We start from the raw sequence: 11,027 nt of genomic DNA on the forward strand, positions 1-11,027 counted from the left end.
AATCTTCTTCTTTCTCAATAATGTCAGCCTCTTCATATTCCATTATAAGAACTTTGTGGATTTGTTTGACTCAACTTCTTTCTCACTTTTTTATTCATTTTCTTCACCATCTATTTCTTCCTCAACTTTAGATGATTTGTTGTCAGTTACCATTGCCTCTTTATTGCCATATGGTTGGGTAGCATTAGCACTGTCAGTACTTGTTGAACTGTTTTCAGTATCATACATAGTTGGCTGTAATAAATCTTCAAGGATGTTTGCAAGAAAGGCCGAGAACATTCATTCAACTCCTTTAAACTTCTTGGTAAATATACTCTGAGTTGCTATATCCCTACTCCGAGCATACTCCTAAAATTGGACCTACGCATTGTGCATTTGGGATTGGTTTTGAAGAGTGCGGCTTAATTGAAATATGCCATGAAACTCTTTAAATCTTCCAAAATTTGGTTATCCAGAGGCAGAAGCTATGCTGTAGCGGGACTAGTCCTCTCATCATGGGTTGTGCTAGGATCCAACCCTTCCTTCAGCAATGTGCGTCTAATAGCAATAAATGTAATCGAGCTATAATTATTAATAACATGCTATGAAGACAATGAAACCACTTGGTCTTGATAGCATTGTGTTGTATTTACGTAAGGAAAATATTGATACCCTAACATCTTTTGAGCATATGAAAATATTTCAGAAGATATAATTTTTCTAATGACAATTTTTCTGCTAGACAGAAGAGAATGTAGCAACAAGATCCTATCCTTAGTGATGGAAAAATGCATAGCAGACATTAATCGAGTTCGGAGAAATATAAACAACACCCTAGCATCACGGTCAAGATCCAATCTATTGATGGTATGAACATTAGTAGATGGTATGAACATTAGTAGTTGATATGGTCTACGATCGCCCAGGAAAACAAACTTCTCTCCCAACCCATTCTAAGGCATCTTTAGTCAAGTTCTCAACAAACTCAGAATGCTCACAAGGCTCATCAGTTATACCCAATAAAGCATTTATGGGGTTTTCCCATCAGTGACCATTTTTTCTCAAACGAGAACCAACCGTTTAGTTTGGTCAGTGAGATTGCTGTAGAAATCCCACATTACTTGCAGATTTATTTTACCCAGGTAATTTCCAAATTTCTCCAATCCCCTCTTTGTAATCATCTAAGAGATATAATCAAACACTTAGGGGTCTTTCACTTTAAAGAAATCAAAGCCTTGTTCAAAATAGAAAATCACAACATGAAACTCCTTTTCATACCAGTTTTGCTGCTCATCCTCCATGAATTATATCACGTCTTTCGATGAAGCGACTTCTTAAAGGGTAAATGATGATGACGTTGATGTGAGTGTTCGGCCTGACAGCTTCATGCTAGCTTTCTTTTTAGGAGCCATGGAAAAAGTTGGATAAGGTTTGAGTAGAGAAATGGAGTCTTCGAAGAGTCACAGAGAAGAAGGGAATGTGAAGGGAGGAAAGGTAAAGTAAATGTGAGTAAATAGGGTAGTGTGAAAAAGGAAGATAAAATTGTGATTTAAAATTAAAATTTAAGGGTGAAGAGATAAGATTTTTGAACGGATGACTATACTTGGCTAAGATGGACGGTTAAAAATCAGGGGTAGAAATGGATTACAGCTCACACGTACTTTTACCATAGAAGAAATGCTTCCAGCTGACTACTGCTGTAACATCAAGAACAACATTGAATTATCACCAGGCCAACGATTATTGTGAAGCGAATATCAAATCAAGAGTATGCGATAGGCTAGTAATGCAACAACAAAATCATGTACAAAGAAAATTAAAATAAGAACTAAGAAAAATAAAAATGTCAAAAATACTGACTTATTTCAAATGCAAATAAATTAAAACGAATAAGGATCACTTAGTGTGATTGAAGTAATGTTAGGGTTTTGTTGTTGGAAACAATACTTTAAATGTTGCCCATTAACTTTGAATGTGCTTTCATCCACCAAGTTCTTTAGTAACATAGCGCCATGAGGAAAAATTTCAAGTTCTTTAAAAATACTTGACTAATGAGATCGCAACTTTCTTGAAAACAACTTCAATCGAGAATTGAAGAGAACAACATGCTGTCAAACGATAAATTTCCTTGACAAAATGTGTTGATCATGCTACTTTTTTACTTTTATCTTTGTAAATTTGTGAACTCTCATAGGCATTATTTCAGATCTCCCCCAACTCATTAAGCTCAAACATTTGTTTCTCTCCTATAGCATCTAAGTAAAAATTTAACTTCTTCAATGTCCACATAGCCTTATTCTCCAGCTTGACAAGTAGATGACCACATTTGCCATAAACAAGGCGATAAGGGGACATCCCCAATGGAGTTTTTTAAGAATACCTATAAGCACATAGTGCTTTATCCAGGCGTTGTGACCAGTCTTTTCTATAGGGATTTACAACCTTCTCATGGATTTGTTTAATTTCCCGATTGAACACTTTGGCTTGGCCATTGGTATGTGGATCTTATGCTATAGCAATTCAATGTTTTACATTATAATGGTTCAATGCTCTAGCAACATGTGATCCAATAAACTGAGATACGTCATCATTGATAAATGCTCGGGGTGTTCCAAAACAAGTGAAGATATTTTGTGTAGAAATTTTAGCACCGCTTTAGCATTGCTAGTTGGCAAAGCTATAACTTGAACCCATTTGGATACATAATCAACAACAACTAAAATAAAAGGTTTCACAAAAATGGATAAGGTCCCATAAAATCTAATCCCAAACATCGAAAAGTTCAATCTCCAAAATAGGTTGAATTGGCATCTTATTTCTTCGAGAAATATTTTCCATTCCCTGGTAGCGATCACATTATTTAACGTACTCATTTGCATATTTGAATAGCGATGGCTAGTATTAACCAAACTAAAGAACTTTCACTGTTTTATGTATACACCTAAATGGCCTCTATAAGTAGTGTTGTGGCAATTCTGTAAAATGCTTTGCTACTCACACTCTAGAATACATTACCGTAGAACTTGATCATTGCCTTCTTTGAATAAATATGGATCTTCCCAATGGTATTATCTTACATCCCGCACGATTTTTTCTACCTCAAAGTTAAGATTGGGTGGCATCATTCCAATAACTAAATATTTAGCAAAATTAGCATACCAAGGTAATGTTGTAGCAATGAGTAATTGTTCATCAGGAAAATCATCTGGAATTACTAGAATGTATCCATATTTGATACAAGATTCTAATATAGATAAATGATCAGTCACTTGATTCTCAGATCTTTTTTTATCCTGAATCTCAATATAAAATTCTTTAAGTAAAAGCACCCATCGAATCAACCTAAGCTTTGTATCCTTCTTGGCGAATATAAGCAATTCATTTTCAGCTGTGGTGTAGTTTATTTGAGCATCATTTAATGCTCTGCTTGCACAATGGATAGCGTAGAACACTTGTTCCTTGTTGTCCAGCACTGCACCAACAACAAAGTCACTAGCGTCATACATTAGCTCAAAAGGTAAACTCCAATATGGTGCTACTATGATAGGAGTATTTACTAACTTCACTTTAATTGTTTCAAAGGACTTAAACACTTCTTCATCAATGACAAACTTTCTGTTTTTCTCCAGCAATAAACACAATGGCATATCAATTTGAGAAAAATCCTTGATAGATCTTCTATAAAAACTAAATGACCTAGAAAGCTTCGATATGCTTTCACACTAGTAGCAGGTGATAGTTTCTCAATGACTTCTACTTTTTCCTTATCCACCTCAATGTCGTGGTAAAAAATATGGTACCTGAGCATTATACTTTAAGTAACCATGGAATGACATTTTTCCCAATTCAAAACCAAATTGGTTTCCTTACATTTTCTCAACATTGCAGCGAAATTATTTAGACGATGCTCAAAATATTGCCAAAACATAGAAAAATCATCCATAAATACCTTTAGATAATCTTCAATCATATTGGAAAATATAGCCATCATACGATGATGGAATGTTGTTGGAGCATTGCATAACCCAAATGGTATTCTACGAAAAGCAAAAGTACCATACGAACATGTGAAAATAGTTTTCTCCTGGTCTTCTTGTGCTATAACAATCTAAATATAACCACTATATCCATCCAAAAAGCAATAAAAAGCTTTGTCGGCAAGACGATCCAACATTTGATCTATGAATGGTAATGGAAACTGATATTTTCTCATTGCTTTATTGAGCTTTCTATAGTCCATGCATATCCTCTACCCCGTAGTGGTTCTTGTCAGCACTAATTACTGTCCAAAATTGGATATATAAAAACATCCAACCATTTTATAATATCCTTTCTAACCACTTCTTTCATGATTACATTTAACCTTCTTTGATGTTTAATTGAACTACTATTAGGGTTTTCCAAAAGAATCTTGTACATAAAAATGCTAGACTAATGCCCTTTATATCGACGATGCTCCAGGCGATATCTCTCTTATGCTGCTTCATCACATCGATCAACTTAGCATCCTATGAGGCTATAAGTTATGTTGGCACAATAACTGGCAGTGTATCATTCTTTCCAAGGTACAAATACTTTAGATGCCTCGGTAGAGGTTTGAAATTGAGAACATATGGTTCTTCAATGGATGCCTTTGGATCTTGGATAATATGGTTAGGCATTTCTAGAGGTTCAATATGTTGCATATAATTACCACAACATGCACCTTTTTCATCTTCAAATAATTCTTTAATTACCACCACATCACTAGTAGTAACATCTGTGCTATAACACTCTTCCCAGTGTTACTGCGTAAAGATATCAATCACATCAAGTGAGAAGCATTCAACACTATCATTCATATAAAAAACATCATTCAAAACATTAAAAGCTATATGATCATCATTTAAATGCATGATGAGTTCCCCATTTTCAACATCAATTAAGGCTCATCCAATAGCAAGGAATGGATAACCAAGAATGATAGGAACATCTTTATCAGCTTCATAATATAGAATGATAAAGTCTATAGGAAAAATGAACTTGTCTACATTCACAAGCATGTTTTCTATAATTCCATTAGGATGCACGGTAGAACGATCATCAAGTTGTAATGTAATCATAGTGGGAGCTGCTTCGTCGCTCCCAAATTTCTTAAAAATTGACAATGTCATAAAGATTAATGCTAACACCCAAGTCACATAGAGCTTTCCATACAAATTTATCACCAATATTGCAAGGAATAGTAAAACTCCTTGGATCTTTAAGCTTTGTTGGCAATTGACTTTTAACCATAGCACTACATCCTTCGGTAGGAGCGACAATTTCAAATTCTCCAAGTATCATCTTCTTCGAAAGAAATTTTCTCATAAGTTTAATGTAGTTTGGGTTTTGCTCTAATGCATCAATCCACATAATGTTAATTGTGAGTTGGCAAAGCACATCAATGAAAGCTTTATATTGTCGATTTTCATTTGTCTTTTTTAAGCTTTGAGGAAATAGTGAAAGCATCATTGGTTGTTGATGTTGCGACATTGAAGTTGACGAAGTGTCTGATTTTAAAAGTATAACTATCGATAATGAGTCTAAATTATTGCAATGTCTTACAACTTTTGTTGTGGTATGATCCACAAGTGGCTCTAACTCATCTTCTTTTATTTTTCCCTTGCTATGCTTAGTAACCTCCTCATCTTTCTTCATAGGCTCTTCAACTGTCACACTAATATGAATTTCGCTCCCTGTAGTAATAGCCTTTCAATGCTCTTTGCCTTGCTGCTAAGTACTTTTAGTATCGTTAGGCAGTGTTCCTTACAAACGATTATTTAGGGCATTAGCCATTTGGCCTATTTGATTCTCTAAAGCCCTCAATAATGCTGATTGACTCTCCATGTGCTCTTTCATCAAGGCTTCAAGAGATGATAGAGTGGAAGTTTGTGTTGAAGATTATCCTTGATGACTTTGTATTTGTTACGACTCTGTAACTTGATGTTGTGCCTGTAGATGCGTCATTGATTATTGCAGATTGTAATGTTATGGATGATAATACTACTGCTATGGATTAGCAATGTTCTAAATTCTCCAAGAAAGATTTGGATGATTCTAAAAGATAGCATTGTATGTGTTACCAAAAGTATTGTAATTTCTTTGATAATTTCGTACATAGAAAACAAACTCAGGATTTTCAGGGCATTCATCAAAGTTGTGATTTTCTCGACGATAAACAAAAGTAATGACAAATACAACCTTGACCTATTATTTTCCCCTGGTTTTTGTAACTTCTTCACCATATCCATCAATGCTGAAATTTGAGATGCCATATATTTAAAAGCTTCAAAATCTACTGTTGTAGTATTACGTCGGCCAAACATATTCCTCGTATTAGGATATTGGCAATAAGTAATTGATATAGTCTCCATAATATCATAGGCTTCATCATATGTTTTATCTAACAAAGCTCTGTTTGTTGAAGCATTGAATGTCATACGAGTGTGTATGTTTAACCCATTGTAAAACATCTCCATTTGAGTTCAATGTGGAAACCCATGCATCGGACACTTCCGCAACATATCCTTTAATCTTTCCCATGCTTCATACAAACTTTCATATTCCAATTGCTTGAATGAAGTAAGATCATTTTGATGCTTAACATTTATATTAGGCAGGTTAAATCGTAACAAGAATTTATATGCCAGCTCATTCCAGGATGATATATTGCCAAGAGATAATGAATTCAACTATGCTATAGATTTATCATGTAACGAATAAGGGAATAACTTCAGCTCAGTGCTTCCTTAGGAGTACCTTGTTAAACAAACGAATCACAGACCTCCATAAATGCTCGCAAATGGGATCGAGGATCTTCGGCAGCAGACCCTACATATTATCCTATAGACTATAGCATTTAGAACATGACTAACTTCAACTCAAACTTTATAGTATTAATCACCTGACTCACTACGCCCGTATATAGATCAATAAGCGTTGACACTACATGTTCTGAGATGAGTCTTTTATGATCATCCATATTATAAAATGGTTGTCCTGCTCCATTTCCAGCAGATAACTCAATATCTTCACCATTCTTCTGTGGTGTTAGAACATCATTCCCTTGTCTAGCCATAGATGCTTGGTTCCTTGCAACTTCTTGATGATGTCTTCTAAAAGTTCTCTATATCTCTGGATCAAATGGCTTTAATTCATCATTGCTATGGGGCATAAACTACTAGAACTTAAAACTAAGAAATACCTAAAAAATGAAATAGTAAAATAAGCAAGTTAATTAAAAAGACTCTAAGTAAAACCGATGTTCCCCGACAACGGCGCCAAAAACTTGATGCTTGCTAAATACTATAGAGAAAGTGCAAGTGTACACTAAGGCCCAAGTAGTAAGTGGTATCTCAAAGAGCTACGAGTATCGTATCCACATGGATCAATGTGTTTGTATTTGTGAATCTATGTTAGTAAAAATTATGGGTGTTCAAATATGCAGATCAAATGAGATGAAAATCAAAGTTTAAAAATCCAGGTCATGCGACAACACTGTAGAGAGCATCAAATAACAATCCAATCACATGAGATGATAAATTACATTTTTTACTTTAATTAAACCAAGAAAACTACTTCTATGTGATTATCGATGATTGAAACCCTTTGAGCTACGTAATTAACTTTCATTAACTAAGTAGTTCAAAGTATTAACAATACTAAACAATTGGTTGTATATTCCTCAATGTATACACTGCCACTAAACAATACCAATGCTATCAAAAGTACACAATAATTCAATCAACTTTGTTTCTAGAAAATAATTTAAATACCATACATTTAATTACTATTATTTCTATTTGAAATCATGAATCAAAACATCACACAAAAGAAGTATCATAGAAAAGTGTAAAGTAATCAGCACAAAATAACATCCATAGAGTTTAAAGAACATTCGAAGTCATTCTCTATCTTAAACAGTAAACTTCAAATGATGATTCATTGATTGCTGATACTACCCAGCGAGCTCTACTAATGCTTCAACATTCTCTGGGTAGGGGCTTAAGCTACCATGGCGTATGACTAAATAAAGTGAAGAATAGTACTTTCGAATAGTTCAGAAAAATTTCTCTTCTTCAGCTCACAAGGTACCTCAATTTATAGGTTTGAGGGAATTTCCATCTTCTAATTATGTCTTAACATTTTAGGTGTTTTCCAACAAAATGACAGCTTCCCGAGCCAGTTGTCTCATCCAGAAGGTTCTCCTAACCATCTGATGACTCATTAGTTGCTGCAGTATCTACTCAACATCTCTTGCAGCTTCAACCAATGCTACAACATCAATGTAATAGTTTTTCAGCATAAAAATTCCAAATTAGCCTTAGACAACCCACTCAACTCTCAATATGCAAAATATGTAAAAATTAAACGAATATGATCCTAAAATGCTCCTAAAAATACTCAAGTTCAAACTAAACTTAGGTGTAAAGGATCTTAATGATAACTCTTTTTATAGAGTTATCACACCCCCAAACCTATATGTTTGCTTGCCCTCAAGAAAAAAAATGCATAAAATGTACTAGCCAACTGTAATGCCATAAAATAACTTCATGAAGCAAGTTTCTATTTTTTCTCAACACTCAGCCAATGTTGCATATCATGGTTATATTATTCAATTAGGGAATACAATTTAATGCAATCAAAATAAGGATCCTCAGAGTGTAGTGTGTGTACTTTAGGTGTATCTAATCAATATTTAGCTAATTTAGAAAAATTGCACCTACTTTGTTAAAGATGTTCAATGCTACAATAATATTTCTCTACCAATGTTTGATTTCCAACTTATTTCTCAAACTATGTTGGAGCTATTACCAGCATTACCCAACTTATTTCCTAAAACTATGTTAGAGTTATTACCAGGATTACCCAACTTATTTCCTACTTATCTCTCACTTTTTTTAGCACAAAATAAAATTGCTATAACATCTAATAAAGATAAGAAGTTTACAGCTTAAAAATTTCTAAATTATCTAAGTACTGAAGATATATACTTAAAGTGTGAAAATTATTCTTAAAGATCTTAACTTCAATAGGAGTCTATAGTATCCCATGGCATTTCATACTAAAATAGTTCCCATCATCGGGCATCACTAAAATTCTCTTAAAACTTCATTGATTTCTACAAAATTAATAAATGACATTACAAATACAACTCCTATATGCAAAGTTACTCTCCTAAATGCAATAATTAAATCATAACTAACAACACACCTTAACAACTAGGGATGCATTATCCCTAATGCATGCAAAAAACATCAACACAAAATAACAACAACTAAAACATGAGAAAAGAATGTAGAAGCTCCCTAGGTTGGTTTTGCTTGGACTTTTTCTTTGGCTGAGAATGTTGGGACGAAGATGTTTCACTTTCATTTTAGTCTTCACTGAACTTTTTCGCACGTTGACGTGGCTTTTTCCGTAGTAGCATCAAAGACTAGAGTGTTAGATGTTGTAGCGTCCAGCTTGGCCTTCATTATAAATGCATAGGTCGTCACTTTCACTTATTCTTCTTCTCTCTTAGTACCGACATCCAATGTAATAAGAATGTTCTCAATTGTACTCACAACAGTGTTTTGGTAGACAACTGCAATGTCATTGCTTATAACTTTGGTGGCAACCAATTCAGGTTCTTCAGCAGCTGCAGAGTCCTTCACATCTTTGGCCTCATTAAAGTCTAACACGTGTTTAACAGCTTGCTTCGCTAGATCATCCTCTTCCTCACTAGCTTTCTCTTTCTACTGTTGGCTGCTCAAATCCTCTTCTTCCTCAATAATGTCAGCCTCTTTAGATTCCACGACAAGAACTTTAGTGGATTTTTCTAACTCAACTTAATTTGGCATCGATATTTTGGATGGTATCAATACCTAGTATAGAGTATCGGTACTTGGTTTAGGAGTATCGATACTGCCCTTCCTTATCAGTTCATAATACCCAATTAGTATCGATACCCAGAGGTCAATACTAATACTAAAGGGATTAGTATCGATACCCATAAATATGTTTGGATAAAAATCTATTAGGTTAAGGGATAGGTTCGAGGTGCCCATAATATCATATTACCATGGAATAAGACTACAAGTGAAAAATAAATAAACATAGAACAACTAGAAATAGTAAAAGTTGGGATAACACATAACTAACCTTGTTTGATGCTCAGAAAACATCCACTACACCGAGTTTCTTTAGCAGAATACGATAGCCTTGTTGGGACCGTCGGCGCACCCCATGGCACAGCGGAAACAAAACTCGACGGTCTCACCAGCGATCCAAGTACGAAAAACCGAAATTGGGAGTAAGAGATGCGAATACTTACTGTGGGTTCCTTGAAAACAAAAAGAACAACAGTGAATACGCTGGTGTAGTTCGATTTGAATCGAAAGCCTCCACGAAATCACGTCTCGGCCTCTACTAAGTTCACCCGATTGAGAGCAATATTTCTTTTCCCCAAAACTATTTTGAGAGAAAATGGCTGAAGGGTTTGTGTGTTTGTTGCAAAAACGGTTGCTAGACCTAACACACCCTTTTATAGCCAAGTTACCTTAATCATATTAGGGTTTTATTATTTCAAATTAATTAAATCTATATTTAATTAATTGGAATTTAATAATCCTCTTATATCCAAGTTACCCTAATCATATTGAGGATTTTATTATTTCAAATTAATTAAATCTATATTTAATTAATTAATTGAAATTAAATATTCGGGATTATTAAAACATATATTTTAGTAACGTACAACAAATTGTACATCTTTGCTCGTTTTAATCCTAGGGTGTGACCTTGTAGGTTCTTGTAACGTTAGCAGTAATTATTAGAACAATTCTAATATTACATACATTGAGTGACATCTAGCAATATATCATTGTCACCTAAGTTACAAGAAAATATGATTCGACATATCATCTTGGTGATTACTCTTTTATGTATTATATCCTTATGTCCTTTATATCTATAACAGGCACAAGTCTTGGAATAGTCACACTTGTATAGCACATCTATTGTTTCTTGATATCTAGAGTAGACTT

At 34.3% G+C, this 11,027-nt stretch overlaps 1 non-coding gene across 1 annotated transcript; it reads left to right on the top strand.

Moving 5' to 3' along the window:
* Positions 1-6,495: 6,495 nt before the first annotated feature.
* Positions 6,496-6,601, top strand: LOC120126237. Its single transcript, XR_005516441.1, has one exon. It is a non-coding gene; the product is annotated as a small nucleolar RNA R71 (small nucleolar RNA).
* Positions 6,602-11,027: the final 4,426 nt, after the last annotated feature.

The sequence above is a fragment of the Hibiscus syriacus genome, unplaced genomic scaffold (genome assembly GCF_006381635.1).
Source record: "Hibiscus syriacus cultivar Baekdansim isolate YM2019G1 unplaced genomic scaffold, ASM638163v2 tig00110450_pilon, whole genome shotgun sequence".
NCBI lineage: Eukaryota > Viridiplantae > Streptophyta > Magnoliopsida > Malvales > Malvaceae > Hibiscus > Hibiscus syriacus.